The sequence below is a fragment of the Micromys minutus genome, assembly GCF_963924665.1.
Source record: "Micromys minutus genome assembly, chromosome: 22".
NCBI classification, from domain to species: Eukaryota; Metazoa; Chordata; class Mammalia; order Rodentia; family Muridae; genus Micromys; species Micromys minutus.
Genome location: NC_137957.1, coordinates 47,542,513 through 47,568,596, shown reverse-complemented (window position 1 = coordinate 47,568,596; position 26,084 = coordinate 47,542,513). Strand labels below are relative to the sequence as shown.

Here is a 26,084-nt window from a genome sequence, read left to right as displayed (position 1 = left end):
GAATAAATGCTATAATAGTGTGGGCAGATGGCCTGGAAATAGCAAGGCAGACTTCCTGGAGGAGACAGGGCCCCAACAGACTTGAAGACAGTGTAGGGAAGGATATGGCTTTTCAGGCAGGTTCTGCGGGTACAATGGTAAAAAAAAAAAAAAAAAAAAAAAAAAAAAAAAAAAAAAAAAAAGCAAGAGGAAGCAGCTTATTTAGGGGAGGGGGGATGGGTCTGTAGCTCTGCAACACCCAGAACATAGAAAGGAGGGGCAGGAAGGGTGTGAAATAAAAGGGATGGCCCAGGATCAAATGGGAAGGGGTGGGACCTTATGTCACACAAAACAGCACTCAGTGCAAAGCGAGGCCACACGTCCTGACTATATATCTCCAGACCAAAGGGGAGAGAGATGTGTGATTCATGAGCATTAGGAAAGCAAAAGAAATCACCAGAAGTCAGTAGAAATTCATGATCACCTCTAAGCTGACAAAGGGGCAAGCGATGGGCCTGGCACTTGAAACAAGTGACTACAAAACTGCTGTGTTCTCTCAGCACCTCAGCCAAGGTACTGAGCCACATGCCAGGAAATTCAACACCCACTGAAAGCCAGCACTGAACCAGGGTTTTTAAAAAGCATCTGTCAAATATTTGCTTCAATATTCCAGGATGTCCCTACTTCAAATATTTGTCATGAGGACATGTTGTGATTTGGGGTGAGAAAGCAGTCAGTGGATTGACCTATGTTCACCTATAAATAAATAGCTCCCTCCCTCACAGGCTCTGGGAACCCTGATTCATTTCTTTCAACTACCATCTACTAGTCCTCCAGATATGTGATGAATGTATACCAGATTGTGGAAATGGGCAATAAACAGGATGGATAAATGGATGGATGGATGGATGGATGGATGGATGGATGGATGGATGGATGGATGGATATAAGAGATAAATGATGAAAGATGATTAATAGACAGACAAATGATAAATTTTGAATGACTGAAAAATTTATGAAAGATGATAGGTGCATATGATAGATACATAGATAGATAAATAGACAGACAGATAGATAGATGATAGATAAATGATTGATCAATAGGTAGATAGATATTAGTTAGATAGTAGGCAGATAGACAGACAGACAGATAGAAAGAACAGTAAGGAGTTGAGAACAATGTGGCTGTTCCTTGCATACTTCATCTCTACTAAGTGGTGAGTAGAGAAAGATGAGCAAAATGTATTCATTACTTTTCTGTTGCTGTGATAAGACATCACAGCAAAAGCAACATAAGAGAGAAAGGGTTTGTTTTGGCTCACACAGTCCATCATGGTGGGGAAGACATAGCAGCAGGTGGGAGAGACACTGTAGTGAGAACAGAAGCCTAACTGGTCACATTGCATTTATACTCAGAAAGCAGAGAATAAGCGGGAACTAGAGTCAGGCTCTAAAGCCTCAAGACCTAACCACGGTGACCTCTCTCCTCCCACAAGGTTAAACCTCCTAAAGGTTCCACAACCTTCCCACCTGGGCCACCAACTATCCAAACACAAGAGTGTTCAAATTGAGCATTCAAAGTTACAACAAATGGGAACCAAATGTGGGGGACCCCAGGAAGGGTTTCCTGGGAGGTGATGCCTGAGGAGGTTCTAACAGATCAGTAGATTTTTGATGTGGGGATGAAAAATAGCCTGGCTTTGGCTTAAGAAATCAATCTACTGAGTGATCTGCCTCTTCTTGTATGACGTGAGACAAGCCACTCCAGAATTATAAAGTTGCCCCAATCCGATGGAGTTATGGGGGTTAGAACAGGAATGAACATTTAGTGCTTCATGAAAGCATTGGTAGATGTTTCACTTTTGAGTTTGAGCCCAGAACTAGGGTTTAGAGGATGTCTGGTCAGTTTCATCCTTAACAACAGTCTTGCATGAGAGACATAATCATTTCTCTCATTGTCCAGAAGAGCAAACAGATAGAAGGCAGAGATTTCCCTGAAGCCATACAGCTCTCAGAAAACAAGCTGCACTGGAACTCAAAAGCTGTGACTTTGTAACGAACAGTCTGGACCACTATAGAAACTGATGGGAGCTAGCCAAATGATGAGCTCTGTAGCATTGCTGTGACCCCGATGAGCTAATAGAGGCAGGAGCCAACGCTGCAGCAGTTCCCCAGCCTTGAAACCCCTGTATGCATTACATCCATCAATCGATGGAAAATGAGATTAAGAAAACACATCAGAATGGCCATTTCCCTGGACTTAAGGTTTATTTCTCCACCAGTAATGTAATCAGCCCTTGAGCCACACTGAGCAGTAAACAAAATGGGACAGATTGAGGAAGGTGTTTGCCAAGGGCTTTTGCTCCAATTAAGTTGAACCCTTCCTGCTCCAAAGGACAGCATATTCCTGGTCATCAGGCTTATATCAGGAAGGAACTCCAGAATTCATCTTCCCCCATCATGACTAGCTCCAGATGACAAAAAGGAAGGTCCCCAAGGGACAGCGTGACAGGCAATATCACACTGCAGCTCCCTCTTAACCCAGGACTTGTCTAACACTGCACGCTTACATGCCGTGTGTTGATTATGGCAGCCTTGCTGGGACATGCGGGACCGGTCAGGCAGTCCCCCCTCTTCCTATATTCCTGGATTATACAACATAGCCACTGGTCCGAGAACAGCCCCGACGCCCTCATCTTCCTGGGGCAGCTTCTCCAGATCTGCTGGGTCCAGCATTTCTCAGCCTGGCAAGCCAACAGAAGGAGTGACAGAAACATGACCTGTTGCTATCTGACTTGTTTTCCTAGGGCATAAATCAAAGAGCCTAAAGTACATTCCTCGCCTCATATTCATCCTCTGCCTTTGGTGACAAGGAAAAAAGGGCACTGGGGCCTGTACAAATAAAGCTTTAGTCTGGAAGCTTTGGAATCTGTTTACCCTAGGGTCCAGCCTGAACTGCCACTCGTTGCTATGTGGTTTGGGGCAAATCCACACATTTTCAGTATCTTCATCTATGAAACATACATCTTACCAGTCAGTACCCACCTCACAGGCTGAAGAGGACTAAATGGGACTCTGAGAGTAACAGTGCTCTCCACACGGCGGTTGTTCAGCAAAAGGCGAACTCGCTGCGGCAACCTTAGGAAACACTGAGGTCCTTCTGGCCTGTACATCTTCCAAAGCCCAGAGTCACAGACAGTGGCTTTAAAATTTGTGGAGTTTGTTTTTGACTGTGGTTGGATTTTATGCTCTTCTCCTTGCTGGAGGGACGGCTGGAACGTCGTCTGACCTCTGAAGGCATTCGAATGTGCCTTCTGGCCGGGTTAGCAATGAATTGAGGAAATTGGACAATGGGGAAGGGGATGTCAAATCCAGAACAAAGGTCAGCCCAAAGAGGTACTTGAGTGTATAGACCAGACACATTGAACATTTGGGTCCAGCACATCTGCATTTGGCTTCCTATGGAAGAGTAGGGAACCCACAAAGGGGCAGAGCAAAGAGGTTTAATCTTGAAGTGAATATCCACCGGTGTTTTAAGCAGGTAGAGGCGAGGGTTGTTCCTTTGAGGCACCTTTCTGCTCCGGTGGAAATGACCTGTCTTGCTTAGACTCCTGTGAGTGCTTGGTGCTGTCAAGGTGAAACAGCGTCAAAAGATCAGATCCCTTCGCCCTGGCCTGTTTGTGGGCTCCCTATTTTATCCAAAGCTGTGAGTTTGGAGAGGCATTTACCAGTCTGCACTGTCTAGCACCCAGAACATGTTTGGTCCACCATAGATTGATTTGCACTGATTTCTACTTTTAAATTTAACCAGGTGTGGTGGCACATGCCTGCAAATCCAGCATTTGAAAGTAGAGAGTAGGTGGGTCAGAAGTTCAAGGTCCTCCATGGGTACATGGGAAGTTTGAGTTCAACTTGGGTGATGTGAAATTCTGCCAGAAAAGAACGAAATAGAGGGTACAATGGAGGCAGAAGGGAGACTGGTTTGTATTAGTGAATTTGGAAGAACCCTCTTAAATATTATTTCATTTCGTTTTCATGTACTTTGCAAACTAGGTGTTTAGCCTTCTTATTTAGTCCTGGCCCTGATCTGCCTGCTCTGGTCCTTTCCAGAGGACACACCTTCCTCGCCCCCATGGTGCCTGTCTGTCCATTGTCACCATCAGTACTCAGAAGCACGGCAGGAAAATACTGAGAGATGCTTCTGACTAGAAACTGACTAACAAGGAATATCGAAGAGATTTCCATGGAGCAACTCTGGGGAAAATACAGAGAAAAAGGTTTATGAAATGTCTAAATCAATTCAGGGGTGACAGGAAAGACAATGAAGGGTAGGACTGACTCCAGGAAGTAGACTCAGCCCCCCAGCATCCTCCCTTCATACCTCGATGACCACTCAGACAGAAGCTGGGCTGGTGGTCTCAAGGTTCGTCCATAGTCTTTCCCTTCGAACCTCCTGTAGCCTCACATTCAATGGCTTGACACAGACATTCTGCTGAGGGCTTGAGATGTATTATGACAAAGAGCTAGAAGGATTCTCAGCTGCTGTCCATAGCGCCGTGGGGTTCGTAAACTCATTCCCATATGTGGCCCAGAGGATGGCGGGGCTTCCTTCCTCCCCCGCTTAAGACCTAGATGTGACTTGCTAAGACCTTCGTTCATTTCACAATCTCCTCAGGTCTGGGAGAATTCCCAATGCCTTGGGAGGGCTTTGTCCTGGCTTCCAGGACTACCGTCACTTGCCACAGTTCCACATCCACACACTATGCAGGTCCGGAATGCATGATCTTACTGAAGATTTGAGGAGCATCTAGGGTGCACTGTTGGGGGCTCTGTCTTTCTCTGGGTGGACTCCCAGCTGCTTCTCCTTCCTCCATTGCATGGAGGTTCCAGTACAGCAGGGCAACTCCTGCTGCCTGGGAATAGGAACTTTCGGGGTCTATGTTACTTCACTCAGAACCCTCAGCTCACCTGAAGAAAAATGCTACTTCTCACTTGAAATTGGGGGATTGAGAACACGTTAAAGGAAAGACATGTTTCCAACAACCATAAGTAGATACTCAACCTGAGGTCTGAGCTAAAGATAGACATTTGGGGGTGTTCTGAGTTTTCTGTTTGTTCGGGTGATAAAATTTCATCTAGGTAGAAATCTCCTTTGGGGCCTTTTACATGTCTGTATGTCTGGACAGCATCTTGCCACGTACCCGAGGCCAGTCTGGAACTCTCAATCCTCCTGCCCCAGCCTCCGAGTCCTATAATTACAACCCTAAACCACTATGTCTGGTCTCCCCTCACTGTTTGGCCATAAGCTGTTTGCTTCATAAAATAATCCAAATTGATAATTTAAAGAAGGGCAGACACTGAATGGAACCTTCTAGGCATATAAACATTATAAAAGGGAAAAGAAAACACTTAAACTTCATTGTTTTGTCTACCACGGAGCATGAAGAAAACTATCGGGCCTGCTCACTCTCTCCTGAGGGCTAAATCTGAGGGCAAAATAGGCTGAGGGGTGGATAGGCTGCCTGTCCTCTTGGGGAAATGTGCACGCATCTGTGCATGTGTGAGTGAGTGTGTGTGTGTGTGTGTGTGTGTGTGTGTGTGTGTGCCTTTAACTCTTTCTACAGGAATGGCTGTCAGTCTCTAAGTGTGTCTCTGTGTCTACTTGTGTGGATATCTTCGAGCAGTGATGCAGGTCTAACTGTCTCTGCACATGGCTAGCTTCAAGTGTCTGTGTTTGTTTGCTTTCGCCTGTATATGTGTCTGAATTTCCCTTTGTCGTCCATTTGTGTGGTGCCTGTGCGTATAGAAGCCTTGGCATCTGTCTTTCTGTACCCCTGGCTCCTGAAGTATGAGGAGATGATGTGCCCTGTCTGTGGCATGTGCAGACATGTACAGGAGCAGGGGCTACAGTGGAGCTCACAGAAGCCATAGCAAAGGTCCAAGCTGCCTCTGCAAAGCAGGTCATCTGCTTTCCTGGTTTTGTTTTTCATCCTCCCAATGGGTTCCAGACCCTCCTTGCAAACAAAGAGGGTTTAAAAATTGCAGCCCTTCCTGTGTTCCCAAATGTTCAGAATGCTGCGGTGAACTTGAACGCTGGCAGCTTGGATACCCAGCCCTGCCGCTGCAGCAGGAAGCCACCAGCCCACTGGCTGCCACCACCCGCTTATGTAATATGTCCCAGAGGAAGGAAACAAGAAGCAGCTGCAAAGGTCACTGTACCCCACATCAGGAGCTGGTGACACACCTTCCATGGGAATGGGAAGCCTGTGCAAGGCACAGACATGTCCTTTAAGGGTTTCCAGTTTAGTGCATGAGATGACGAGTGCACTGTCTTTTCTGTTGATGTGATAAAGTGGCTGAGACTGAGTGATTTATAAAGGAAAAAGGTTAATCAGGAGGCTGGTATATTAGTTCATCTTCTCACAGTTATAACAAAATATGTAATAGAAGTCATGTATGGGAGGAAGAATTTATTTTGGTTGACAGTAGAGGGGATATGATCAGTCATGGGGGACATGGGAGATCCTTCTGTGAGGTGGTAACTCCAGACCACAACACTGACAGACTTCATGGGAATCAAGGACAGGGTGTAATCTATAAGGCCAGTTCCCTCCCAGCAATCCACTTCCTCTAGTGAAGCTCCACCTTCTATAAATCCCACAACTGCCAATGTCACCCCCAAAGAGCTGTGCTGCTGGCTGTAGACCATGTATTCAAACACATGATCCTGTGAGGGACATTTTACATCAAACGACAGGAACTAGGACGTCCAAGAGATGCGTCCTAAAGAGCTGGCACTAATAAGAGTGGCTTTTTTTATAACCCTAACTCTCAGCTACGAACCTAGTCCCAAGAGATAGACGATCTCTTAAGAACATGGTCTGCTCTCAAATGCTCTCAGCACAACCACAGTGCCAGACATTTCAGCAGGACACCAGGAAGGACAAACTGTATTCAGACCGAGCAGCACTCTTTCCGGGAAGTTATGGCCAATCAACCAGGTGTCCTGGTACTTTGCTTATCCTCTCCGCAGGTCAGATAAAGGCAGACATCAGCGCTTGGATTCTTTCCACACGTTTCCTGAATATCCCACTGCCACCCTCGAACGTGACCTTCTCCACATTATCCCTCATGTGCACCTCTGTAACAGAGGTCTATTGGCTCTCCCTATACTCAGCCCACACCAAGAGAGCTGATTCTGTTCAGGCCAATTCATGAGCCCACACCACCACATCTCCTCCTCTGCTCGCCCCTAGTTGGAGCTTTAACACCTCCGCCTAGGCATTCCCTTCCTCCACCCTGTCTGCATCTGAATAGGTATCCACCCTTCATCTCACCGGGGCAACCCAAGTCATCTCTGAAGTGGTTCCAACCCATGTTTCCAGATTACCCACCTCTGGGTGACAGCACTCTGCTGATATTGCACTCTCTCCATGACAAGTCTTCCTTCAAGCCGTTCCTCCTTTTGACAGCCAGAATACCCTTTCCTGCCACACACCAGCCAGTTCTTATCCCTTAAGATCATGATAATCCCTCAAAATCCATCTCACCAGCCTCCCATCCAGTGAGCCTGTCCCAATCCCAGCTCCGTCTCTTTAAAGTGTTGCGTAGGAAGTATAGTATAGTTGGCCTCGACTGTTAATCTGGATCTTTGTTTCCCACAGTAAGCATGCAAAAAAACCTAAAGTCTTTCTCCGCTAGAGCCCACATTGCAGATGCCCGGCAACTGCTATCCAATGTGATGTTCTGGGCACATCGTGGCTTGGAAGGAGAAAACACTACTGTTGGGGTAGTGGATAGGCAGAAGGGATAGGAGGAACATCAAAGTCATGGCCAGTTGGTGACTATCCTTGTGACAGGCCTGAGACTTGAGGGCCTGAATGCCAAAGTAAACAGCAAATGCTAATGTGGAACTTTTGTTCCCTCCAGAGCTCATCTATTCCAAGATAGAAAGTCAAGGAGGCTCTATGTACTGAGAACACTCTAGGCCAGGCACTGGAGCGTGTGTCCCTGGCCACACCTGCAGAAACAGGGTACAAGGTGTCCGGAGCTGACATTGTCTAATAAAAGCTATCACTGAAGAAAAGAGTTTGAGCCATGCAGAGCTGGTGCCTGCCTTTTACCCCAAGCACTCGGAAGACAGAGGCTCACAGACAACCTGGTCTGCAGAACAAGTTCTGGGGCTACACAGGGAAACCCCGTCTCAAGGGAAAAAAAAAACATGAAGAAGGAGGAGGAGGAGAAAAAGAAAAAAAGAAGGAAGAAAAAGAAAAAGAAGAGGAGGAGGAGGAGGAAGAGGAGAAGGAGGAGGAGTTTGAGAGGCCACAAGATGGCTCAGTACGTAAAAGTGCTTGCTGCCATCTGACCAACTCAATGTCCTGAGTTTAATCTCTGAGACTCATATTTATAGAACAACTAGCCTCCCCTTGTTGTTTTCTGGCCCCCATGTTTGTGTAACACACACACAGAGGCGGGGAGGGAGGGAGGGAGAGAGAGAGAGAGAGAATTGAGAATTGTTTTATATGAAATCTCTCTAATTTAAATGCGGCAAGCTATCAGCTGAAAAGTGCATACCACCCCGGGTGTTGCACTGCTCCGAGGGCCTCAGAGAGGTGTCAGATTACTGCCTGTCAACCCTATTGGTGGGCTCCCTGCTGAAGCTGAGACTGAGGCAACACCCACTCAAACTGATAAAAAACGTCGGCTGTTCCAGTGAAGAGGACATGGGTACAGACACACAGAAGACAAGGATCAAGAGGGCACCGAGAGGGTCTTCACGCTCTCTGAAGCACAGATCTTCACTTAGTCAAAACTTATGTCCTGGGGGAGGGGCAGGCTTTGGGCTTGAGTTAGCCACCAGCTTGCTATACGACATGAGCAAACGGTTTCTTCTTTTTCTTCCCAGAGATGCTGTGCAATGTGTAGGCTAGACTGGAATACCCCTGAGGTGCCTTCCAGACTCTGACACAGAAACAAAGTTTGATGGTGCAGGGCCTCTGCCCTACAGTGGCCAGGGAAACTTCCCATCAACGGGACCTACACACTGGAGCCTAAGACATACATGCCTTTTCCCTCCTAGCAAATGCCTACCCACCATACAGCCAGCCCAACTCCCTGTGTTCCCGAACCACTGTCTGGAGTTACATTCAAACTACCCATGTGACAGCCCAGGCACCAGGCATCACAGGGCTGTTGCATGGGTACCTAGTGGTGTTAGATGATAACAGCTGTTTAGAGTCCACTCAGAGGTACCAGGAGGATAGATACCCCAGCAAGTCAGCCAACGAAGGCAGGTATTCCAATAACCTAGCCATTTTAGGAAGGTAGGCAGGTGTCTCTCCACTGATCATCAACTCAGCCCTGTACAACAGCCTTTCTGTGCACTGCCCAGGTGTAGGTAACAGCTGGAAAGCAAGCCCCTCTTCCCAGCCTTTGGACACACACACACACACACACACACACACACACAAACACCAGGATGCTCCACTCCAAGACACCCACCCCAGCTCTCCTTAGGCACTGGCAAAGAGTAGGCACCTTTCCAAGCCATGACTTCATGGCCATCAAATTCCCAAGTCAGGGAGGAAGCAATAGTGTCATCGTCCCTGTACTTGAGCGATCATCAGATGTACATGAGGTTTGCCTTGCAATGCAGAAGGCCAGACGATCGATCACAGCAAGGACTGCCTCCGAGAAGGGAGCCGGCATTCACATGAGTAACATCCGTAAGGATCTAAGAGGCTGCAGTGTTCTTGGACTCAGGGACCTCGGGACTCATGCTAAGACAGAAAAACAATTACTGTGAGCAGGATTCTCCCTGGGAGCTTGTGGAAGTTTTTAAAATTTCCTTTACAACCAGAAAGCATCTTCCCCTCCCTCCTCTATTCACAATCCCTCCCTCTCATCTCCCCTCCCTCCCATCCTCTTCTCCTTTTCTCCTCAGAAAAGGAGAGGCCTCCCATGGATATCAACCGCCTTGGCATAGCAAGCTGTAGTAGGACTAGGTCAATCTTCTCTATTGTGGCTAAGCAAAGCTGCCAGGTAGTGGAAAGGGATTCAAAGTCGGTCAACAGAGTCAGGGACAGCCCCTGTTCCTGGTGTTAGGAGACCCACATAAAACCACAGCAGCACAACTGTTACATATGTCCTGAGGGCATAGATCCAGCACATGCATGTTTAGTCTCTGCAGGCCCTTGTCCGCCCAGGTCAGTTGATTCTCTATGCTTTCTTGCAGAGTCCTTGGCTTCTCTGGCTCCTCCAATCCTTTCCCCTTCTTCCACAGGATTTCCCAAGCTCTGATCAATGTTTGCTTGTGGGTCTCTGCATCTGCTTTCATCAGATACTGGGACAAGCCTCTCAGATGGCAGTTATGCTGGGCTCCTGTCTGCAAGTATAGCAGAATACCATTAAGAGTGTCAGGGTGGGCTCCGTCTTGTGGCATGGGTCTAAGGCTGGGTCACTTACTGGTAGGCCATTCTCTCAATTTCTGCTCTCTCTTTACCCCTGAACATCTTGTAGTCAGGACATATTGTGGGTGTAAGGTTTTGTGGCTGGGCTGGTGTCCCAGTTCCTCCATTGGAAGTCCTGCCTGGTTACAGGAGATGGCCATTTCAGGTTCCATATCCCCACAAACTAGAGTCACCTGAGAAGAGGGATCCTCAGTTGAGGTGCTGCCTCTCTCCAATTGTCCTGTGGGCAAGTATGTGGGGTCATTTTCTTGATTAGCGATTAATGCGGCAGGCCCAGCCCACTGTGGGGAGTACCACCACTCAGCAGGTGTCTAGGGTTGTATAATAAGAACAGACTTAGTAATCAGAGAAGCCTCCTTCTGTAGCAAATGAGAACAAATATGGAGACCCACCCGAAGACATTGCACAGAGAATGAGAGACCTTGGAACAGTCAGCCCTAAATCAGATGTCCCATCAAATCTCTCCCCTCAGAGCTCAGGGAGCCCCATGGAAAAAGAGGCAGGAAGGGCATATGAGCCAGAGGAGATAGTGGACACCAAGAAAACAAGGCCAGTAAGCACATATCCTCTATAGCTTGTGCTTGCTTTCCTAGCCTGGCATCCCTTATAATTGGGACACATAACTAAATAAACCCTTTCCCTCCCCAAAGTTGCTTTTGGCCAGTGTTTGATCACAACAGCAAAAACTCAAGCTAGAGCAGTGGGTACGCCGAGGGTTCTGGTATTAGTAACTTCTCGGTGGCTATGAAAAACCACCATGATCAAGACAACTTGAGCTTTCGGCTCCAGAGGGGTGGAGCCCACGGAGAAGGGAGAGAGTGGCATCAGTGGAAAGCGTGTGGTAGGAGAGGAGCTGGGGGATGGGAGCATGAAGAAGAGCAGGCAGACCAGCAGTGATGAGAAGCCGTTCGTTCGTCTCAAAGCCTGCCCCAGCTGCATACTTCTTCCAGCAAGGTTATACCCCCAGTCCTCTAACAGTGCCACCCACTGAGGCTACGGAAGCTGCCACTGAGTGCTGGAGAAGGCGTGTTCTGCATTTACAAAGATCTGCTCTCTGACAGGCTTCTGCTTGTAGCTCCAGTCTCACATTCAGGTTTCTCCTACCAAATATGGTGTCCTGCCTTCGCAGACAGCCCCATGGCCAAAGCGAGGGCTGGACGAGAGACCCCACTCAGGGGAAGGGCATTCATTAAAGACAAAGTTCCTTCTCAGTGGCCATGTTCCTGGTACCCAGTTGAGATACCAATTAATGATGACCAAACAGATGATCAGGAGCTGTGTGTTGTCCTTTAAGCTTGACCCTGTCACATCTGTGACCCTGGCCAGGATCTGTTCCCAGTCCTGTTTCCACTTATACATAAAATACAGCATAAAACTAGAATGCTGCCCCCTCCCTCCTCACAGAGTTATTCCCCCATTCCCTCTCCCCTTCACCTCTGAAAGGGTACCCTCCCCCAGATTTCCCCCAATATGGGGCATCAAGTCTTTGCAGGATTAGGCACATCTTCACCCACTGAAGCCAGACAAGGCAGCCCTCTGCTACATTTATGCTGCAAGTCTCGGACCAGCCCATGCGTGCTCCTTGGTGCTCAGTCTCTGGTACAGAAAGTAGGATTTTGGCATTGTACCTGCTCAGCAAACACAAGACCCTAGGTTCACTTCCAAGAAAGATACCAAAAAAACAAAAAAAAACAAAAACACAAAAAAAGAGGATAAAAGAAGAAAGTCATAGGAACTGGGCAGAAGCCAAGGGTCCTCCCTGCCTGGGCTAGAAGTTCTCTCATACACAGGAGACATTTTGAATGCAGCTTCCAGGCTGCACAGAACAAGGAGCCTGGGTTCAGAGCCTTTCAGACCTGCTCATCTACTGGTTTCCCCTGGCTCTGACTGTTTAGAGTGTTAACCAAAGTGTGTCTGTGAGAAAACAAATTCCAGCTCACCAGTTCTGTGGCCACCAGGAGCTGACCTCTCTACTACCTTGGGGAAAGACACAGCCTAATGGTCCGTACATAGGCCCAATGTCTCAGGCTGGGAACAGCAGGCCTCCCTGAAATGGGATGAGATGGAAAAAGAAGAAATCCAGCCCCTCTATCTCCACCCCCTCCTCTCCTCTTCTGTTCTCTCTCCTCTCTTTGTCTCTGTCTCTCTCTGTGTTCTCCCTCTGACTCTCTGTTCTCTTCCCCCCTCTGCTTCTCCTCTCTCTCTCTCTCTCTCTCTTTCTCTCTCTCTCTCTCTCTCTCTCCTTCCCTCCCTTGCTCTCCCTCTTCCCATTTGCATCTTAAAGACTTTTGTACAGATAGGGAAATGGGAACTCTTTTGCTAAGCGATTACTTTTTTCTATTGAGGCCATAAACAGAGAAGTTGGGGGCTGGGGAGACAGGGCATGAGACCCAGATATGCCTGGGTGGGAGGACTGTTTAAGACGACGTGGACTTTTTCAGCCTGTTGATCTTCCAAAGCTATTGACAAAGCTGGACTAATCCAGGCCAGCTGTGCAGACTGTAAGCAAACAGGGCCTTTTATGGGGCTTACTCCCACCCCAAGCCCTGTGCTTACAGAATTTGATCCAGCCTTTGTGTCTAGATGTCAGTGAAGCGCATCGGGCAAGCAGGTGGAGTGGGAGCCAGCGTCACCACCCTCAGGTCCACCTGCAAGGTCCTGGAACCTTCACTGGGGCTTTAGTCAGGATATTTGATCTATCATCTCTTAGCTAGGCCAAACTTGAATTTTTCCATTTTTCTGGACCTTGGTTTTCCTAAATGGAATCAGCCAGCACAGTAGTGATCTTGATGAGTCAGTGGATATGATAAGTTAGTGGACTGGAAAGGGTGCCCAGGGTGAGTGTGAGCTGGAAATGGGGGAGGTATCCTGAGAAGCTGACTCTGGGCCTGCTGGAGACTCCAGCACTGTGGCGTCTCTAGGTAGAATGAGCTGCTGAGAGCTGTTCCCTCCCTGACCTAATGGGAAGTCAGGCATGGGAAGGGACTCAGCACAACATGCATGCTCCTTAGTGGCATAGAGAAGAATACTGAGGCCCAGGCTGTGATAAGGGCACCATTTCTATTTCAAAGCCTTTATATTCACTCTCGGTGCCTTCACAGTTATCACTGATGAGTTTTCTGTTTGTTCGGTTTTGGTTTGGTTTGGTTTTTGGCAGAAGTCACTTTGTGAATAGGAAAATGGAAGTACAAGGTCAAAAGCAAAGCTTAGAAACACTCATTCACTCAGGGGTTAACAGGCTTTGAACTTTATAGGAGTCCAATCCTTTAAATCAATTAGATTAATCCCCTTTCTTTTACAAATGGGTTAATTTCAGAAGTAATGAGATTTAGCTACCATGATGTAATTAGGTAGACCAGTAGTCTCAAACTTGTACCTGCATCATTTGTGCATCATGGAAAAATGTAGGACTTGAGCATTCAGACTGGAGTGTAAATGAGACTTCAAATCTCTCACAAGAGCCCAGGTGATGTTGATCTGCAGATCCTATAAATAAATAAATAAATAAATAAATAAATAAATAAATAAATAAGCTAGTCATGCAAACAGAAGGACATGAGTTTAATCCCCAGAAACCATATTTTAAGAGTCTGCAATTCTAGCACTGAGGAAGCAGAGGCAGGCAGATATCTGGGGCTTGTTTAACCAGCTAGCTTATCCTAACTGGGGAGCTTCAGGTCAATGAGAAATTTTGTCTCCAAAACAAGGTAAACAGCTCCTAAGGAATGACATCTAAGGTTAACCTCTGACCTCTACAAACTTATGTACAGAAGTACACACTCACTTTTACATGCAAACATGCAGATCAGAGGGGGGGGGGGCTCTAGACCTTAGGGATTCTTGAGAAGGGGTCTACAGAGAGAACCTTTCAACAACAGAAATATCTGAACTGATAAGCAAAACGTGGTTGAGAGAGCAGCCTACCTACCAACTCAGGCTATTACCAGGCCATCTGTTCTCCACACTAAGTTTCCCCATCCCTCCAACTCAGACCTCTTTTACCAATAAGTAAGCTGAGTTTCAGAAAGGAAGTGTTACCACTGAATCCACACCCTTGGAGACATTAATGATGGGGGCTCAATTTTCTCCATCTCTAGGTAACTCAGGTAGGTACATTTAAAGGACTCTGGTCTACTCAGGGCCACCAGCTCCTCAGGTGTGAGCCTCCTTTCTTGCTGAGATCACCCATTCCTAGTCATCTTTCCATGTGTTGGTGGCTCAACTCACAGTGCTGCCTGGGGTCTCCTACTCCCAATGGCTGAGACTGTCCAGTCTGGTGAGTGATTTAGGGACTTGGCAGCCTCCCTTGCTCCATTATGCAGCCACTGAATATTCAGCCCAGAGGGCTTTTGGCATGCTCTGCATCTTCAAAATGAAACAGGGGAGCCCTTACTCATTTGCCTGATTTAAAAGCATCTAGAAGCTTTATTTTTTCCTAGTGGAGGGAATCACACCATCCATCTAAAATGAGGAAACCCCGCATTAAGGAGCCAAGAAAGAAATGGAGACATAAGTTTAAAGGGCTGACATATTAATGGAGAAACCTTGTGCCTGGTTTGTTTCTGCCCAGCCCCATTCAGCTTGGAAAACCATGCCTCTTTGATCCTTTGGAGCTAAGAGGAAATGGCTTTGTCCTAGGGGAGAACTAAGCCCCTCGCTCCTCCTCCTTGGACACCAGTATGATCTCACTACGATTCCCTCCAAGCCTGCAGACAATTATGGAGGAGCTGCCCCAGGCTGGGTCAAACCTGTGCTAGCTTTACTCATTCATCTGGCAAAATCCTGTTGGTGTTGAGGAAGCCTCTGCTTCTCTGTGTTCTTTTATTCACAAAGAGCCAGCTGCTATCAGGCCCAGACAGGGAGGGGCTCAGAGGCCCGACAAGACTGCACACCTGGTCTGACCTCCTGGTGGCCCTCAGGAACCTACTGTCACACATCCTTACCTAGTCTCCATAGTCCAGCCTTGACTGATTCCCCTTCATCAGGAGAAGCAGGAATGACAGGACTATAGCATTAAGTTCATACATTGTATAGATACACTAAGGGGTTCATCCTTCCTTCCTAGCCCATAGACACCACCTCAGTACCAGCTGGGGACAACGTGACAGAGAGGGCAAGCTAGCTGCCAATGCTGCCAGTCGCCCGCTCTCCTCGGGCCTCAGGCTAGAGTCCTTCCTTACCCAGTACCACTCCCTTCCTTGTAATGAGCACTCTGCACGTTCCGTTCTGAGTGGAAATTGAATAGTATCAGTCCTGTCCTTGGTGCCTGTCCCCTGCAGGATGTAGTCTGAGCCACTGATTTTATGATCTGGCTCCGGGCCCTGTGGTTTCCCCTCTCTGTCACTCACTGTGATGTACATTCTAGGACTCTGCAGGTCCACCCTGAGTAAGGGACACCCTCCGAAAGAAATGGTCGGTGAGGTTTGTGAGGTAGTTCAGTTGGTACAGTGCTTGCCACACATGCATAAGGACCTGAGTCTCGTTCTAAACACCCAAGTAAAAGAGCCAGACATGATAGTGCACTCCATGTCCAAGGTGAGGAGGTAGAGACAAGAGAGACCCTAAAGCTCATTGGTCAGCCATTCTAGCCAAGTTGGTGAGTTCCAGGTTCAGTGAGAGACTCTGTCTCAAAAAATAAGGTGGAGAAAGAGTAGGAATGACGCCTTCCATGTGTGCATGTGCACACACATGAACATACACATAAACAGCTTGTAATAGAAATCACTAAACACACATGAGCATGAAGTAGCATGAGCAATATGCCTGTGCCCCTTCTTCAGCTCTAGTTCAGACCCCGTCTGTGACCACGCCAGGATGGCGCACTTCCACATCCAGACCACACCGGCCTACTTTAAGTCAAATTCAAGACACGATGTCCTTTCATCTGAAAACACTTCAACATGTGTTTCTGAAAGGCAGCTCGTGTTGGGGGAGGGCGGCAGCCAAAACAGAATAACCAAATTTGCAGTTTGGTTTGAGCTGTGTACATTTTATAAACTGATATTTTTAGCATACAGCCTCTGAACATGCAGAGAGCTCCGTGACTAAGTCTACCCTCAGTTAGAGAGAGCCGGAAGCAAAGTGGGATGTTCCTTGAGTGTGGACATTAGCCAGCCCTCCCCCACCCAGGATTTCCTTTTATCCCCATGGTTGGCTCTGATACTTCCTGAACCCCCTGAAATTTTCACACTTTTGTGTCCTTTCCCCATGATGCGTCTGCCTGGAATGCCCCCTTCTCTGTTTGACATTGTCCTTATCTGCAAACCGTAGTACAAATGCCTGGCCCGTTGTCTATGGCACCTCTTCAACGCCACTTTTCCTCTTAAGGCCCCCAGACAGGCTGCATGGCTGAGCTGAAACCATTCTTGTGTGGATGAGTATCCCATGAGCAGGGTGTGGATTGGCCCCGTGACTCTAGGCCAGCGTGAGACACAGTCTAGATTTGGCTTTAGCATCAGCTGGACAGGTTGTTTAATTACGTACCGGGGTTCTGGTTCAGAAGTAACAGCAATGCGATTGGTTCGTGGGAACGAAGTGAGGTGTGTCTAATACAAGGCTGCGGCGAAGCACAGCTGGCCTGAGGAGACGCAGAACAGATACGGCTTCTGAAGCCAGACATCTTCATGAACCCTTCTCTTAAAAAGCCCAGTATTCAGAGACCACCTCACCCTTCACACAGGCCCTAGCCTCTATCTGGGTCCTGGAAGTTTCCTTGAAATGAAATACACTAAAAGGCGCCCTCTGGCCTGAGCCACGACCCTGCCCTGTGCTTCCTGCATCCGGTTTCCAGTCCCGGCGGACCCTGATCCTTCCCCCAGAATCCCTTGCGTGGAGACTAGCCATGCCTATGCCCCTGTAGCTCCAGGCTGTCTCCAAAGAAGCATCTCCTTCCATCTCTCCTGCCTAGAGTTGCCACCAAGACATATTTCTACAGACCTCATCCATCAGACCAGCCCTGGCCCAAGATGGGGTTTAGTCTGCTCTTGCCCTTCCATCTCCACACGTCTGCCTAAAAATGTCTTAGAGATCTCAAGCCCCACCCACCCGTTCCAGGGCCGGCCACCCTCCCATGCATCCTCCACTTCCTGCAAAGGGGTAAAAATAGGGAGCAACGTTCCCTCCAGAGTTTGATCCAACCACATGTAAATGTGGCGAGGCTGATATGGAGCCACGCTTCTTCCCGGGACCTGCTCTAATACTCTGTGTGTCTGCCCTTCCTTTCCAAACCATGTTTCCCCATCCAATATCCATCCTTCTCCCCCAGAAGTGCTTAGCAGGACAGCCTGCTCACCTCCACCCAGCACCACAGGTTTTTCACAGAACTCTCCACCATTTTTCCCCATTGGCTGTCTATTTCAGTGCTTGTTTGGATTATGGGGAATATAAAAAAAAAGCTCCTTGAAGTCGGGAGCTGCTTGGGGATTAGAGACTAGACACAGGGTGGGGCTTTACAGGTAAAGAGACTAGACAGAGCTGGGATGTCTGGATTTGAAAGGTTCGGGCTTGCTTCCCAGCTTCACGCAGCAACTTTGCCCCTCCATTGTTTATAAAGCGGGGACAGCATCTGCCTCTCATGTCTCATTAATAGCTGTGAAGACTGGGGTGTGATATTAGCTGGGAATAGGGCCCCAGTTATAGTCACTGCCTCTCCCATCTCACCTTCTTCCCTTCAGTAAAGGAATAAGTCATACTGATGGGCATGTGTCCCTTACCACATCTGCTGGCCTCTGGTAGCACAGGTCATCGCTAGGCCAGACAGGAGATACTGGGGAAGTGTGATGAAAACTTGGTGGTATCAGAGGCTGTCATATCTCGGTTGTGGTTTGCCACCGCTGCAGAAAGCCTGGTCCAGTTTTCTCTTGGGGCTGAGTCATACTCTCCAGGGCCCTCCTTTGTCACTGAGGTGCACTCATCTGCCATGAACATATGGTCCCACAATCCCACAGAACCCCTGAGAGTCTCTGATGTGGAAGCCCAGGGTCCCCCTGGCAGGTGACACCTCAGAAAGCTAATTGAAATGGCAAGGCGAGAGAGCTTCCGTTACAGGGATCCTGTTGAGTTAACCAGCATACTCCAAGAGCCGCCAGCGCTTCGGCTCCCCTTGTGGGTCCAGCCAAGTGTTTCATGGAGACTCATCCCAACTGATGTGGAGCCTAGCTCTTCCCACAGAATGGGTGGCAGGCACAGAGAGGTGAGGTCACTGGCCCTAAAAGCACAGCCCAGGCAGACTGGCTTTAAAGTTGATGTACTTGATGCTGCAGCCCCTTCCACGAGGGAGAGGGTAAAGACAGGCCTTGTGGACAGTGAGGTGCCTCGGCAGGCAAAGACACACGCTGATAAGCCTGAGGGCCTGAATTTGATCCCAGGACCCACTGTGGAGAGAACTAACTCTAACATGACCTCTGATCTCTACTCACACACTGGCACATGCCTGCCCATACACATGCACATAAACCAAATGAATGTGATTTCCCTTTCTTTTTATTCCCCTTCCTAACTAAGGCCCCCATTTTCTAGTTTTCCCTATCAGCTCACTTGTACCCTGATTTTCCCGTCTCTATAGCTGCCTTGCCCTCCTGCCTTGGCAGGGGCCCTTTTCTACTCTCCTGGTTGGCCTGGGACGTTATCAGTTCTCTCTCCAGGGATGCAGGTTGCAACTTGGAGTCACGGTGCAATTGGTTCTGGCTGACCAATCCCATCCTGAAGCTATCCTAAACTTACCGAGAACCACCACTTATGAACAAAAGATGCTCCCAGCGTCCATTCCTCTTACGAAGGCCCAGGACCTGTGTAGCTCTGTGTCCTGAGCTATCATCAGAAGCTGAGCAGAAACTGTGAGAGAGCAGTGCGCAGAAGTCATATGTCACAGGCCCTCGGCATTCTCCCTCTGAGCCGTCCCCCTCTTCAGCATCTTTCAGATGTTAACATAGCAAGAAAGATCCAGCAAGTGTACCGAAGAGCTGACTCAAATAGAGGGGAAGCAAGCTGACACGGTGCAAAACATGGGTGCAAGAATCACAAGCCCATTTAGCCAGGAGAGATTCAGGCCTCCAGAATAAGCTGGTGGGCTACTGGGTGATAATTGAGTCAAGATCTTGACCTTAACTGTGGCTTTGAGATTTTCTAGATTTATTTGCCTTTATGGTCTATCTGTTGATGCTAGAACTGTACAGTGAGACATTCTAACCTACACTGGGATCAAGGTTAGGGTGTAATTCATTGAGAGAGCCCTTCCCAGTAGGCATGAGGCTGTGAATTTAACATCCAGTGCTGCAAGTGTGTGTGTGTGTGTGTGTGTGTGTGTGTGTGTGTGTGTGTGTGTGTGGGATTATATACATATAAAATTCATTGTGGATGAATCTTATGAACATATACAAAGTAGACACCAATCACGAAGGTCACCTGGTTTGTGGTTCTGTGACATTAGATAGTGGTCACAGTTGCACACTTGTGTGCATTCAACAAGTCCAGGATCAAGCCCTTGAAAGGGTGAATTTTGTCATGTATGAATCATGCATCCAGAACACTTTTATGGTTAATTAAACATTGAAATAAAGCATTGTGTAAGATTTAGAGGAACACAGGTGGGTGGCCCCTCTGTCAGGTGAGCACCTGTTTGCCCAACCAAAGAAAGTCTGGGGTCGTCATTCTGCATAGAAGAAAGAGTAGGTGATCCAGTTCCATCAGAATAATGATGACTTTAAAATATTTTCAAGGCAAGGTTTACAAGAAGAAGAAGAGTTCTAAAAAGAAAAAAGAAAAAGATGGTGAATTTGGCTGAGGGTGTGGCTCCATGGTAGAGCGCTTTCCTAAAAATTCTTAAAGCTCCTGCTTCAATCACAGAAGAAAGAGAAGAGGAAGGGGGAGGAGGAGAGAAATAAAGGGGAGGGTTAGACTTTAGCAATGGTTCAGCCAGGATCCAAAGTCTTCCCATACTTCTATCTTTATTACCAAAATCATAGGTGAAATACCTTGAGCAGGAAGTTGCCCCAAATGCCTGCCCGTTGTGTGGTTTCAGTCCCAGCTTCAGCTTGAGGATGGGGTTGGTGAAACGCTGACCTTGGCTCAGCATGCCGGACTCTGATCTTCCCAGGGGAACACCCTGCAAGAGCACAGGGCCGCCCCACTTATTTTAGCTTATTTGGGTACTTTTGAATAAGGCCTTATCAGGGTGGGGAATCTGTTTTCAAAGATGAATCTGCCCCTCCAACAGGATGTCAGGCCTCTTGCCATAGGGCAGTGCTGAACTCTGGAGTGTCTGGGGCCATGGGACCGGGAAAAGGGTCCCTGAGAAACTATCCCCAAGGAAACTAAATAAAGCTATTGTTGCAAAGGGAAGAGAAAAAATAGCCCAACTAACAAGATGTTTTCTGTCCTCTGTGACCTGTCTGTGTTTGGGGAGGGGCTGGGCTATGGCAAAGGCGTGGAAATAGGAATGGCCCTTGGGGTCCATAGAGACAGCATGGAAGAGAGGGGACAGGGCAGAAGGGATGGGTTGCTATGAGGCTGAGCTGCTGCTCTAACCTGTCTGAGCTCAAGAGAATGGCTTGTTCTGTTTTCTCATCTACAAAGCCCAGGAAGGAAATGACGCTAAGGTGCATTGCGCAAGAGGTCCCTGGTCCTATTCCTGGCTCTCACATGACCACCATTCTTAGTCTGAGGAGGGGGAGGCGATGTCATGGGTGGACTCGTCACATGCAGATTCAAGGCACCTACTTTGATTTCTATAGGTACAACAACTGACTAAAAACCCATCCGATCTCTCCAAGTTCCGCCTATGTTTCTTGGATATAAAATACTAGGTCAAAGGACATTTACACGCAAGTGTTCTGTGGAAATTTGTTTGCAGTATCAGGCAAGGTGGGGGAGAAGGAGATGGAGAGAAAGAACCACACGCACATTTGTTCATCCGCAGGAAAGACGATAAAGTACTGTAGGACGGGTATGCGTGGAAGATGTACAGCTTTTGCAATAACTGGGTTGGGACTGCGTCTGTCACAATGGAAGGACTGTGCCTGGTCTAACATGTAGAGCTAAGCATGGGCAGAGGTGTAACTCAGTGGCAAAGCGGGCCCTGGGTTCCATCCACAGCATTGCAAAAGCAAGCAATAAGAACTGGCTTTGAAACAAACATCAACAACATCAACTATCTGTGTGCAACAAGTGTGTGAAAAAAACACGTGGGATGAGCAGAGGGCAGAAGCACACGGGACAGGTGAGGTTGGTCACCTGGGCCAGAGAAAGTGTGAAGGGGTAAAGCAAGGGATGTCGGAAACATGTAAGACAAAAGCAGAAGGCAGGGTGGGAAGATGGGTCAGTGGGTGCCATGCGTGCTGTGTGAGATTATTCAGATCCCCAGAATTCATTCACATAATGAATGTAGCAGTATGGGCCTGCAATCCCAGCACTGGGAGACAGAGACAGGATGATCCCTGGGGTTCACCAGCCGGCACTGAACCAATCAGTGAGGTCCAGGCTCAATGAGAGACACTGTCTCAAAAAATAAGGGAAGACATTTGACATTGAACTCTGACCTTCACAAGCACGAGTGTACACACAAATGTACATATGCATACACACAAAAAGGAAAAGCACAGTCAGATGCTAAATGGAAAAGACTAGATGTAAAATCCCCAGATATTATTGTTATTATATATAATAATATAGTATATATTATATTTTCATTATATAATTCCTAAATATTATTGTAGAATACCCAGGTTTTTAATTAGATATAGAGGTGAGGGTGATAAACATAACACAAACACAGATGCTTAAATGATACAGTTGCAAATAGTTCCCATCTTGAGCTGGAGATACAGCTCAGTGGTAGAGCTTTGGCCTACCATGTACAAGGTCCTAGGATTAATCCCCAGTCCTGAGGAGGTGGCAGGGGTTGAAGGTGGGGTGGGAGGGATGAGATTCCTTGTCTTGAATTTCCATGATCATTTCAATAGTGTAAGTTCATTTTAAGAGTCTCACTTAAAACAGACACAGCTCCTAGGGATATCATAACTCCTTCTCCCCTATCAGCTTGAAACCAACCAGTGGTACCACATGTAGCAAACTATGGCCTCTAAAGACACATCCCTATGACCCACTTCCCCTCCCCAGGCCCCTTCCATAGGCCATTGTTTCCAAGTCTGAATCCATCAATAGGTTCATTATCCACTGCTTAGGTCATAGCCTTTGTAATCTGACTCTGAAAAGGCCCTCACATGTACATCCAGCTATATGCTTCACTGATGCCTTTGGTGTCTCTCAGTCCATCCACGCTCAATCAAGCTCCGGACACTGAAATCACCCAACCGTCATCAGCCCTAACTCTCTTCATCCTAGAGTGGCCATCTGATTCCCCTGAATCTGGATTTCGGTTTGTTTCATCCCAGATTAGACGGTGCCAGGGGACCAAAGCTTCTACTCTGTGACCCTGCCCTCCAGTCTTCCTGACCCTCTCCCCCTTGCACCCAAGTTGGTGCCTTCTTCCCACCCCTCTCTTCTACTTCACACTGTGACTTAGTACTTTTAGCTAACCAGTTCACAATTCTCATTTCTCCCTCTTATTACACCCTTGACTAACAGCCCAATAAACTGACAATCACCAACCCCCTTTGCAGATCAAAAAAACTAATATCTGTCCTGACATCAAGACAGAACCAGTGGCATGCCATGCTCCCTCCAGGTCCCACCAGTGCTGCCTGTGACCAGTATAGGCAGGACAGAGGCAAGAGAACACCCATCTCCCATCCAGTAGCACCTTTAAATGAGATGAAAGCAAAGCCTCCAATCTTTCAACTGCTGAGTTTGTCTACAGTCTGCAAAGATGGCTGTATGTGATGATTATGCCACATAACAAAAGATCCCTAATGAAATGCACTCAGTGGGTGCCTCACACTAATCAGATAAATAAGATGCAAGTGTCCCAAGGCTGGAGAAGTCATAGGCCCTAGGCAAGAGTATGATGCAATTATTTTGCTATATGAACGTGATGTCAAAGTGCCTTCTAAATATTTACATGTATGCTGCTTCCAGCCGTGGTCAGAGAAGCGTCTCTGTACATTGGGTAACGGCCAATGCAGAAACTCACAACTGATCAAATACTAAGAATGCAAGCGGGGTTCTCAGTCCTAAAGATAATAAGAATGTCACCCTCTCCAGTGCTCAGGGAACAGTGCAGAAGGGGAGGTAGAAAGGATGTCCGAGCTGGAGAAGAGGGAAACATGAAAAGCTTGACTGTGGAGCCCCCACAAACTCCCAAGAACAATGGGTAGTGAGTGTGCCATCATGGATGGAGGAGAGGCCCGTCCCTCCCTGAGGAGCTGTAGGCAGTCAACCGTTGGGAGTGGAAGAGCCGTATTCCTCAGCGGTGCAGACGGTGGTGTGCGTTGTTCAAATAAATGGCTCCTCCACCCACGCTCTTGCAGTGTGTCACAACAGACATGGGAGTAGGAGAAGGGCTCAAGCAGAAGACGGTGTGTGATGGAAGGGGAAGAGGAGGAAAATATAGGAGCAATAGACTCAAAGTATGCGAGTGTGCATGAAATCCGGAAAGAAGCTTCTTAAAGTGCCAAGCCTGAAGTTCAAAGATGTGCAGTGTTCTGTAGGAATTATATAATAGTGAGATTAGGAACAAATGCAGGAGAAGAATAAACACAGAATCCGTACACTGGCTCACTCGAGGGCGGCGGGGAACGGGTTACATCGAGGAAAGAATTACGTCATGGCTTTCAATTGCTCGGGCAGGATTTTGTTTCCTCAACACAATGTCCCGTTGCTGCTCTTGAGTCACTTTCAGATGTGAAACCCACAACAACCACCAGAACACTCGCGTCACCTAATATTAGGTGGAAAGAGTGGGAAACAAAGCTGGATATGTACTGCGCTCTCAACTTCATAAAAACAGAACAAATAAAAAAACACAACTCCCTCCCTCCCTCCCTCCCTCCCTCCCTCCCTCCCTCCTTGCTTGCTTCCCTCCCTGCCTCTCTCTCTCTCAGACTAGCAGATCATAAGTCTGGGATGACTGTTATTGCCTTTTATTATACTTAACATTTTATTGAAGTTTCCAAACATTTACAGTGAGTGCATATTGCTTTTGGTATCAAAATCAAATACTACGTTTTTTCATTTAAAGGATAAATTAGTTCACCTTGGGGTTTAGGAGTATGGTAATATTTAGCCTAAATAAGGGGAGAATATTTAAACTGACCTTGGGGTTCATAGGATCCAACTGAAGTCCTCAACGGGTGAGTTTGCTTATCTGTAAAATGCTATAATAATAATAATTATTATTATTATTATTAATAATTTTAAAATGTATGTTCCTTTCCAGATTTTAAAGGGACCATTGTGGGAGTTTAATGAGATGATATATACCTTGCTTTTTTTCTTCCTTCTTTCTTTCTTACTTTCTTTTTTTCTTTCCTGTTTTGACAAAATACTTGACATAAGTGGCATGATGGGGGAAGGGTTTATTTTTGGCTCACAGTTTCAAATGGGTCAGTCCATCCTGGGGAAGGCTACAACAGCTCATATCATGGTGGAGAGAAAACAGAATGGCACTCTGTTAGGAAGGGGCCAGGACAAGACACAGTCCCCCAGGACACTTCCTCCCCCCAAAACATTTTACTACCTTCCAACTGGGTCATCCTGCTTTGAATCTACCAAGGGCTCGATCCATTCATTAGGTCAAAGTCTCAAGATCTAGTCAGCTCTGGGAACATACTCACAAATACACTCAGAAGTGTGCTCCATTAATCATCTGGGTGTTCACAGGCATTGGGTAATATTGTGTAACAGACACCCAGAGGGAGGAACTGAATTCCACAGGGCCTCATGCATAAGGACAAGGACATCGTTGGGAACAGACCAGGACAGGGTGACAGATCTGTATAGCCCAGAGAAAGGGATGTGATGACTCCTGTTGAGGGAGTCCTGACTCAAAAGGAAGAGACTCACACCATTACTACGCATCGACGCAGGATAAACTTTGACCTCAAGCAAACCAGAATAGATTCCTACAAACCAAGGAAACAACCTGCAAACAACATAAGAATAATGAAAGAAGCTGAGGTTTGGTGTGAACCCTAACCTAGAATTCCTAACCTAGGACTTGAGAGATAGATGTCTCAGTGGTTAAGAGCACATGGGATCCAATGCCCTCTTCTGGCCACTGTGGACACCAGGAGCCTATGTGGTGCACATACATGCATGTAGACAAAGCACCATGCACATAAAATAGTAAAATAGGTGGTTTTTTTTTCAGACATAATCCCTGCCCTTTTTATGACCAGTCCATTGTGTGAACTGGCAGCATCTTCCCCATTTTGCAGATGAGAAAAAAAGCATAGACCCATGATATGCTGTGCCTGCAGCTGCGCTGTGGCAAATCCAAAACCAGAAATCAGTTGACTGGAATATCTCCACCTCTGCAGTCTGCCGGCTACTCCCAGGCAAGCTGGTCCTGAGAGTTCAGATGTGCAAAGGCATATTGGAGCTATAGTAGGGTGACCTCCTGCAGATCGTTCTGTGGGGATCCCTGAGAGCATTCTATGAGTGAATCTTTGGACAGAACAGATAGCCCAGGGCCTCTCTGCGGCAACGCTCTGAGATTGCTAACGAGTGATTTCCTCTTGT

The 26,084-nt window shown here is 47.4% G+C and overlaps 1 protein-coding gene across 1 annotated transcript in view; it reads left to right on the top strand.

Moving 5' to 3' along the window:
* The window catches only part of SYN3 (synapsin III), a gene marked incomplete at both ends in the record, with an annotated part of 318,172 nt that overhangs the window by 222,584 nt on the left and 69,504 nt on the right, over window positions 1-26,084 (top strand). The window lies entirely within an intron of this gene.